The sequence below is a fragment of the Dromaius novaehollandiae genome, chromosome 27 (genome assembly GCF_036370855.1).
Source record: "Dromaius novaehollandiae isolate bDroNov1 chromosome 27, bDroNov1.hap1, whole genome shotgun sequence".
Lineage (NCBI taxonomy): Eukaryota > Metazoa > Chordata > Aves > Casuariiformes > Dromaiidae > Dromaius > Dromaius novaehollandiae.
In genome coordinates, this window is record NC_088124.1 from 4,618,953 (window position 1) to 4,629,134 (window position 10,182).

The following is a 10,182-nucleotide window of genomic DNA, read 5'->3' on the forward strand; positions in this document are numbered from 1 at the left end:
ATATGGAAAATATTGCACAAATGTGGAGATAGAGGTTATTTAACAGAGTCCATTGCAATCAGGTGGTTTAGGTCCAGTAAATCGAGGGCCAATTGAAATAAAGTTGCCTCAGAGCCTACAGGGGTCTGTCCTTTTTCCATTTTGTTCATGCTGACCAGAGGTTACTCTTTGCGAAAAGTTGGACATTAAGAGAAATAGCTTGTTCTTATCAGCACTGCTACTGCCAGCTCCAAATTGTGCACTTCAAGATGCTGTAATGCCTCCTAGAGCTTCTCTGCTCTTTGATATTATCGAATTAGTGCGAATGAATGTCAATATTGGAGCAGGTTGATGATGGGAGGAAGGAAGTCCAGGCTAATCAGCTATGAAGCATCTCGTGATAAGGTACCAAAATAGGCAGTAATTATGCGTGTGGGGGAGTTGCAGAAGAAAATGAGAAGCTCCTCAGCAGGAAACCATGAAAACTGCAGAAAGCCTGCGGGAGAGTCCAAGCATGTGTGGATGTCCAGGAGGAAATACAGCCCCATTGTTTGTGGGGCGCCTGGCAATGGGGTGTTGTGGTCCAAGAACAGAGCTTCTGGGCATTACCAGCACACAGATGGGGCACAGAAACAATTCTGGCTTTGCTGAGCTGGCTTCCCAAGAAGCACTTGTCTGCCCTCATAAAAAACACAGCACTGACTCATCTAAATGCTTGCTGATTTTTAACCCTGAATCCTTTCAGCTTCCTGAGTGTTTCCAAGCTGCAGGCAGCAAGAAGGTAATGTCTCATGAGTCGCTGAATGTGCAGTGCCAGAACAAGATCCTGAGAGTCGAGCTGGCCACAAAAGAACTCGTTGGACGGAAGGGGGTGCTGCGGCCTTAGCGAGCTCTCCGCTACCCCTCCAGCAAAGTGTCATAAGCCTCCGCAGGAACACAGAGTTCCCCAGCGTTCAAGCAGCTTTATTGGCTCCCGAGCAACCTGGAAGAAAGAGAACTGGGCTGCCTGGTGTGGGGCTGCTCTGCACTGGTGCGGCAGCCAGACGGGGTGCCTCCAGCGCCTTCCCCGACTCATCCGTCCCCTGAGAACTGGGGTGGTCCTGCTCCTGAAAGGGATGAGAAATCAGAGGTTCTGTTTCTGGCTGAGCGAGAGGCAGTGAGGAGGAGTAAGGTAGAGTGAATGCTTACAATTGGGCTCTGTTCAGAGAGCTCCCATTGCTCTGCTTTCTGCTGGGTTGAAGCCTGTTGTGTTTGCTTTTGCGAGTTGTACTTTTCCATAACGTGCAAATTCCTTTCCCTCGAGCGCAGGGGGGGAGTTGGAGGGTAGCGGGGGGAGGACTGGGCCGGGGCGGGGGGCGTGTAAAGACTCCTTTTGAAGAAGGTGCCTTGAGGTGGCACTGTGCGGCGTGCCCCAGCGCGCCGGTTTGTTCCAGTGGGATGTCATGTCGTGTAAATACCATGCAGCAGTGTTCACGCATCGCTAGGAAACAAAGTGCTTATGGTGGAGTTTGCCAGCGAAAGTTTTCTTACCACTACCAGCACTCAGATGTTAAAAATGAAAATCAATCTGAGAGTAGTTTTAGATACCATCTCGCTCTCCCATAGTGTGGATTTCGTAGCAATAAAACTTGTAGCTCCTTCTTAAAAAGCAAATAATTGAGGACTGTTTGTGCACTAAAGATGGCACTTTACAAGTTACGTAAGACAGAGGTCTCGACCATGTGGCGTTTCCGTCCGAGACCGTTGCGTGGATGGTGGCAGACAAATGACAGCCTGCTCGGATCAAGGTGGGGCCTCTGCAGCGCCCGTTTGGACTTCTTGTTAAAGGCAAAGGTGACTTAAAATACTGGAAGGTGCTTTGAGTAAATATCTGTCCCCTTTTTCTGCCCGTGGCTTTGTGCTTCCAGGAAAAAGCTTGCACTTCAAGTTGTCCCTTTCACGTGCCAAAATTGATTGTCCTACCCCAGCCCAGTCCTTTTGCAGGATGAGGCTCTGCGTCTGTGAAACAGCCCCCCGAGGAGGGAGGCAGAGTGGTCCTGTCACCCCTGAGGGGAGAGTGTTTCTCTGTCCTTCTTTGGAAGGATGTTATGGATTTGCACACTAATTTTATATATGTTTGAAACTAAACCTAGGAGCCAGCCGGCTGCCTGGTACCAGTGGAGACACTGGCAGGTGTTTCTTGGTGTTCTTCTCTGCTGTTGAAAGGTGTTACTGCGCTTTTGCTCACATATCTCAGGTTTTGTGTGTCCCCTGTGCTGCGGTGGGATTGGTCCTAGGGCAGGACGTGGGCCTACATTGGCACCGCACAAGGGAACGGACGCCCTGAGCAGCCCGTGGCTGCTTGCTGAGCTTGCACTAGCTTCAGCATTTGCTGTATTTTCAGATCTGTAACCTTCAAAGTGTCCGTAAAATAAGTAAATGGTGAGATGAGATTTGGAGCTGTCCGTGCTGTACAAGGGGAAAATCCCCTTTCCCTCCACGGTGCCCTGCCACCACCTCTGATCCCACAGAGCTTCCTTCTCCCCAAGCTTCACCACCTCGGGCTCAGTACATATTATCGGAGAACTTATTTCAAGTGCTGGTATGTTTTATGCCTTGTGCACCTAAAAATAATGGTATCGGAGCAACAACGGTGGAAGGTCAAGGAATCAAATGGCTGAGAAGTTGTCCCCTTAGGGCAGCATCTGAATATGGGCAGCGTGTGTGGACAATAGAGGCAGGAGCTCACAGAGAGCAGCCTTCAATCGTGGTGTAATGGTGCTTCCTCAATTCCCTGTTTGTCACTCCTGCTCCAGTCCGGAGTGGGGATGGAATAGTTTGGGACTGTTTTCTCACCAAGTTCTCCATTTTTCACTCTGGATAGCAAAACTGGTTTCCTCTTGTTGAAGACTTGTTTGGTGTCCGTCAAAAGCAGACATGATGCCTGGGGTAAGGAGTTTGCTGGGCAGCCATTTCGCTCCTCTTCCCCTGCAGTCCTCGCAGAAGGGCTCTCATCCGACAAAATGCCAAGAACTGGCCTCAGCAGGTCTCGTTAGCGGCAGTACCCTCCGTTGGCAGCCCACACACAAGGTGCCCAGCATGGCCGCCCCCCCATCGTGCGTTTTCGCATTCATACCCACCAGGGGCATCATTACTATTGTTTGTAACATCTCTTGGAAAAATGAGTCATGGGCATTTTGCCTGCCCTCAGCAGGGAAGCTCTGCCACATTAGCAGCCGCGACGCCCGCCCCCCGCTCCGCTGCCGCGCGCTCCGGCAGCCCCTTCCGTGCACGGAGCTCGCCATGCTCTGCTCAGGTTCATTGGTATTGCTTCTTTTCTTGCCCTGGTAACCTGGGCCTTGGAGAAGGTGGCATCTCATTTCAGATGCATGAAAGCCCGGGAGGAGTTCAGCCCAAGGCATTATAGCAAATCTCCCTCACCCGCTAGGAGACCCGGTCCTTGTAGGTTGTCTTCCCCCCTCCACCTGGAGCTAAAATCTTTAAGTCCAAACTTCCTGCGCTTGGCTTTGGAACATGCTCTTTACCTAGCATAGTGTCACGGTAGATAATGTTACATCCAGGCTCTTCCAGCAGTGGTGCCGGTTTGTCTGTGGTAAAGATGGACATCTTTATTTACAGCAGTGATCCTCCCGCTCAGCGCGGTAGCTGTCACCTACCTGCACAGCTTGGAGTGTAGAAATAGTAAGAGGAAGCCAACTGACAGCCTTACTTTGGGGCAGTCTGTTTATTCATATGGAAGTGTTTATTAGCAACTTTAAGACCCCAGGACATGTTGTTTATTCCAGATTTTGCCCAGCTCGCCAGAAAAGTCCAGTAGGATCAGATTTTCAGAAGCATTTGTCTTGTTATAAGGGCCAGAGTTTGACTGAGCTTTTCTGCATATCTGGCACTGATTCTGGCTGCCGCTTTTTGGAATTTTCCCTTATCTGCTATTCTTCAGAGTCTCTTGTCTGCAAAATAGGAACAATATCTAATAGTCCCCTGGGGGGGTAATAGCTGATGGAGTGGTGCGATGTCCTCAGCTGAGTGGAACATCACTGAGCACGGACCTGCTGTCTCTCTGGCTCTCCTGCTGCCAGGCAATCTGGTTTGTAAATAAATCTGAGTTTTCCAGGGACACTTTTCTCCTTCCCTGTGCTCTCTGCTGGACAGGGATACCAATACGATTGCTCACAGCAGAATTATGGTGACCGTTTAGGTGGTCATATTTTGCCTTGTACCTGAGCTCGGAGTCTGCCCGCTCCAGCTGGTAGGGAACCTGGCAGGGCTGCCAGACCTCGACTGCATTTTGTAGGTTAGGATGTTATATAATAAAGGGAAAGTTTGACCAGCCACCATACCCTGGACGTGTGCTCCCACCCGAACAGGAGCCGTGCAAGCACGCGGGGCTGTACAGAAGTGCCGGAGCCCCCCGGGCTCCTCAGGTGTGTTTGTGAACCCGGGGCAGTGGCTTTGAGCCGGACGCCAGGGTCCCTCATGGCACGGGGACCTGTGTCTTGCCCGAACGTTATTTCTGACGCAGTGGCATCTGCAGAGCTGCTCTCTGCCCCTCCGGAGCTTGTATCCCGCAGAGCATGGGCAGCCCGGAGCTGCTGTCTGGGCCCCCCTCCGGCTTGGCATGCGCAGGTGGTGGGGGGACAGCAGGGCAGCGCCAACGGGAGCCGTGCTTCGGCGGAGATGGGCTTTCAAGTTAACATCGTGGCAGGTACCGGCATCCGCTCTTTAAAAGGCTTTGTTGTCAGCTGGGGCACGGCAGGCCGCGTTGCACCATGCCTCCTCCCCTCAGTACAGTGTTTTGGAGCCCATCCCTTTATCGTAAATCAACAACAGAGCTAATATTCATATCGAGGAAGTGAGATAGTATCAGAGCCCAAGGTGGGCTCTGAAATGGGTGCATGAGAAGTGCGCGAGTTTGGGGGGTGAGGGAAAGGGGGGCTGCGGTAGGAACTCTTTATCTGAGAGGAAATTGCACTGTTCAAGGGGGGGGAGAGCATGTGTGTGTGCGTGTGTGTGTGCATGTGTGTGTGCATGCGTATTGGTGCAAGTAACGTTCACCAGGAGCGTGAAAGCCGCTCGTGCAGGACGGGCTTGCTAGCAGCTCCAGGCACTGCCTGGGGCCAGGTTAGCGTGTTGCAAAGCCGGGCTGATCTTTGTGGCATGTGGGCTGGGGTCGGTCGGGCTGTGACGTGGAGCTTTCCACTCCCCAGACCTCCGCGCCGTGCAGCCGGGCTCGCCGAAGGAGGAAATGTCTCCCGGCTCTGCAGCAGTGAGGCCCAGGGCAGTGGAGGGATTTGCCTAGAGATCAGATGTCCAGTGTCCTCTACTGTCAGGCCTTACCTGTTTTTCCCAAATCGCTTCTATTGCTCCCCAAAAATATCCCTCCATGCTTTTTTCTGAAATTAACTGCAGAGGTATTTGAGAGGCCAATTCCACTGTCATTTTATTAGCGTTAACCTGGGAGTTCCCAGGATTAAAGAATAAACAAAGTAGATTGAATTTATACCTTTATTAGCTGTAATTGTTTCCTTTCTTTTATAAGACTTTTTGTGTATTGTTTGTGCTTGTGCAGCGCTTGTTCTGTGGGGGTATCACTGTAATCGAAAGCTCATGGTGATGCACAGCAGTTTGTGGCTGAGCTGCGAAGTGTCACCTGCCTCCCTCTGCCCAGCCGCGCTGATCCGGCCACGGAGGAGCCCCGAGGCAGCCGAGGCGCCTGCGTAAGGTCTCCCGGCCTTTCCCGGGCCGTGCGTGAGCGGGGTGAGCAACGCGGCCCCGAGCAGGGCTGCCCCCTCCCCAAGGGCTGCCCCGCTGCTGCAGGGAGCGTGACCTCCCCGGCCGGGTTTGCACGTGGGCTCTCCCCGGGGGCACGGTGCTGAGCCCATGCCGGGCTGGGGGTCAACTCCCTCTTTTTAGGATTTGGAGGGGTCACTCACCGCCCTGGAGAGCGCAGGGGCTGGCTGAGCTGCCGGCGCTGCTTTTCCCCCTCGCAGGGCGCGAGGACGGCCGGGGCCCCAGCCCGCAGTGACAAGGACAGGTGGGTCAGGGTGCGTTTGGGTGGTGGGGAAAGATGCTCGGCGGCAGCTGATCCCGACATGGATCCGCCACATCCTTTTAGCCCCGCGGCGCCAGGACTGCAGGCCAGCGCGCGGGGGGCTGGCGGGGGGCGATCCGCGCCGGGGCCAGCTGTGCTAGCCGGCTTGTCGGGGCCGGGGCTGGGAGGGGGGTCGGGCCCCGGGAAAGGGGCTCTGCTGGCTCCGAGCCCGGCTCCGCGGGCGACAGCAGGGATGTGCCGTGCGGAGCACTGGAGCCCTCCCGGGCTGATTGAGTTTCACCAGGGCGGGCGCCCGCTTCGCCCAGCCCCGGCCCCCTCCTGCCAGGGCTCACTCCCCCCCCCAGCCGCTGCCCGCAGCCCGGGGCTGAAAGGTGACTTGGGGAGAGCCCCCCTCCTTCCCGCTCCTCCCTCTCCCAGCCCATTTCCAGCACGAGGGATCGCTGGGGGCTGGAAGCAGAAGGTGGCTCCGTGTTCATTCCCCATCCCCCAACTTTTGCATAGTGCCCAGATTTTTATTTTTTTTTACATAGGAAAAAATACGCAAATAGGTCTTGGGCCAGAGGTGCTGCACAAACAGCAAGCGAGGGATCCAGGGCTGTGTCTTCCTTTCCCAAGTCCCTGATACCGATGGACGTGTTGGGTGCTGCCGCGTGGAAAACGGCAAAGGGCCCTTGCTAGGGATGCTGGAGGCTCTTGGTCTTTAGGGGACACGGGGGTAGGAGGCAGCGAGAACGTAGGGATGCTGCGAGATGGCGCAGCTCCTCGGGACGGGATATTCCCGGAGCCTGGGAGGAGGACCCTCGGCGTTTCAGAGGGGCTGGGCTGGACCGAGCGCCTCTCCCCTGCGCTAGCCCCAGCTCGTGGGTACGTGCAGCTCCTCCGCAGCTCCCGGGGAGGTGAGGGGGGTTGCTGGAAGGTGCGGGGCTGGGAGGCTGGAAACACCGCTCGCCGCTTGGCTGGGTGGTCCCGGTGCCCCTGCCCGCGCTGGGCCGGACCCGTGTGCTGCAATTCGCGGTGCCGTTTCGGGCAGGGCGGCGAGCGGGTGGGGAAGGGAACATGCCTGCCCCATTGCTCGGTGTCCCACACACGGAGCCTGCCCAGCCCTCGGGAAACCTCCATCCTCGGCGCGGCTGGGATCTGCCGCGAAAGCAAACAATGGGATCCCCAGAGACAACAATGCCCCATTGTCCTTTGAAGCCATAACAATGAAACAATAGACCACAGTCTGCTTCATTTATTCCCAGGCACGCCCCCTGCGGCCTCGTCCCGTCCCGCGGCCCCGCTGCCGCCCGCATCCAGGGGCTCCCGCGGCCCCCGGGGACCCTCCGCTGCTGGCTGCCCCCCTCCGTGCGATCCCCCCCGCGCCCCCGTCCCGCGCTGGGGGTAAGTCCCACGCAGCCCTCGGCCTCCCGGCCGTGCCGGAGAGGAGGAGGAAGCGGTTGCAGCGGACTTTGATCCTCGGGGTTTCATCAGCCTTAGGGATGGAAAAGTCCTGCTGGGTCATGTGGCCCGAGCCCCGGGAACAATGGGGCATTGTTGTCTCTGGGGATGGCCGCTCGCTGGCTCTGGCCGTCGCGGCGGGCTCCGAAGGTTTCCTGGTTCCTCCTCCTCCTCCCGGGGAGAAAAATGCTTAACCGCAAAGCCTGTACCACCCCGGTCACCCGAACCCCGTCGCGGGCACCCCAGGGGCGTGGGAGGCGGGTGGGCCAGGGAAGGAGGCAGCAGGGGCTGGGGCAGGAGCAGAGGACGGCGCCGAGGAGACCCCCCCCCTTCCCGCAGGAGCCGGGAGCCTCGGGGCCTGTTGAGCTGCTTCCCGGACGCCTCTCCTCGCTCCCCGCTGCCTTCCCCAGCGGAGCCAGGCCCGAGCCTCCAGCTGCTCTTTGCTTCCCTGTGGTCCCCAGCGCCGGAGCCGCCGGGGGCTGTTCTGGGGCGGAGGGGCGAATCCCCTCCCCGCTGCGGCTGCCCCGGGCTCTCGCGGATGGCAGCGCGGGGGCCAGGCCCGCCCGGCTCCGTCGGCCGCCCGGGAGGGCACCGGCCCGCGTGCAGCACGGGGCAGCGGACGGGGACGGGGAGCGCGGCAGCGGGAACGCTGCTGCAGGGCAGCTGTGGTCGGGCCTTGATGTCTCCTGCCACTGAAAACGCTTCTCTTCCCTTCGCTCGGGTGCCTGAAAGGCCGGGACGGGAGAGAGCTGGGCCTGATTTAACCAGAGGCTGCAAACGCCAGGTCCGGGGCTGCCGGGCCTCGCCGGGATCCCGCGTAGGGAAAGGCTCAAACGGGAATGTGGTGCCGGGCTTGGGGCACCGCTTTCCCCGGAGGCTGTGGCCTGGCACCGGCTCCCTCCTGCACTCCGGCGTGCTCGGACGTGCGGGAGCTCGGCGGAGGCCCCCTCTCCTCCCGGTTACCTATCAGCAGACAAACCCACCTGAATAGGTAATGAAAGGAGGAGAGAAAAGAGCCCCGAGTACATTGTGTTTCCAATGGGCCGGGAACAATTGCTAAATACAAATCACAGAGAGAAAAGGGAGAGAGAGAGAGACAAAAGAAAGAACCCCGGCACAAAGGAGAGGAATGAAATGGTAAGTAAAGTCAAACAAAAAGGAGCCGGGCTGAGACAAAAGAAGGGAACAATATCCCCGAGGCAATAGGCTCCTGAACAATGGGGACAGTGACAGCGGCACAAAGGCACACTGTTTGCAAGTAGACGTTATCTCACACAGCCACTGGCAGGCCTGGCCGTGGCGCTTCTATTTTCAGGGATGCTTTTGTGCTGCGCTGAACAATATTCCTTGCATGGCTGCAGATAGAGAGATGAGGGGGGTTTGGTTCTTTTTTGCCTTCCTGGTGCCAGCTCTGTAATAAAAACAGGTTCAGCCCTTCTGAGAACAGGCCAGAGCGAGGGGGTGGGAAGGCAGACCCGGCTGAGCCTGACCTGCTGCTTCGTCCCCGCTCCGTGCTGCAAGGGACGGTGCTGGAGGCGGAGGGGTGGCAGAGCTCCTGCGGATGCTCCCTCCTGGAAGGGGCCCCGGCTGGGCGACCACCCGCGGCAGGGCCAGCGCCCTCGTGCCGGTGTCTGCTTGGTGCCGTTGGTCCTGCCTTGCAGGAGGAGCCGATTGCTCTGCCTTGCATTGCTTTATGACTCACGTCCAGGGCTTATCAGGCCCGAGCTTCACATTCGGCCAACTGCGCTCGAAGGCCTGAAACCAGAACCGGGCAGACCAGAAAGATGGCTTTTCCCCAGGCTGCCTTTGTTTCGAGTGCTTAAGTTTGAACATTGGCTGGTTGTTGGCAGTGACACAGGTGCCCGCTGAAGTGAGAAGTCTCCCAGGTCCTGGCGGAGCCGCCTTGCTGCTGCCGGCCGCGGCTCCCTGCTGCACTCCCTTGACGTGTGTCCCCCTGCATCCTGGCATCCCAGTCCCTCTGGATGCTGCCGTGCTTCTCGGAAACACCAGCACAGAGCAGGGCTGGAGTTCTTCCCCCACAGGGGCTGTGGAGGGCCAGAGCTGAGCGATGATGGCTCTCAGCGTAGTCTTTCTCCCAGGCCACCCTGTCCTTTTACCTCTAGACCCTGGGTGAGGACATCCCAGTTAGATCCAGCCCCACTGGAGAGGTGTGGAGGAAGGGCTGGAAGCACCTGAGGAAAACCAGGCTGAGGATTTTCTGTAGCTTGGAGCCGTGTGACGGGGCGGCGAGCATGCAGTGCCCATGCAGACCCCAGCGGGAGCTTCCAGCGGGCCCTCTGCTCGCTCTCCCGTTTTCTCTCCTAATACTTGGGTTGGCAGAAGGCTAGGCAGGCGCTGCCAAAGCTAACACGGCCCGTCGAGCAACCGCAGCTGGGGCAGGACAGGGCTGTGCACTGGGCCCTCTTTGTGCTGCCTCCTGGTCGCGCATCAAGTTGTCAAAGTCCGTTCCCGTCCTTGGCGTCCTCGGCGGCCCGCTGGCCCGGCACCGAGCTGGCGTGCCCTGGGAGCTGCTGCTCAGGGCTGAGGGTCAGGCAGGTTTCCCAGCGCTCTTCGGAGAGCTCGTTGTGCGTGTTCTGGCTTTGTGGGTTTCGGTGGAGCTGGTGCAGGATTTTTCCAGCTGAGGAGCCATGCTCTTGTCTGGAAAACCCTTCTCCCGGGGCTTTCTGAGTTGTCTCCTAAGGTCTAGTCCT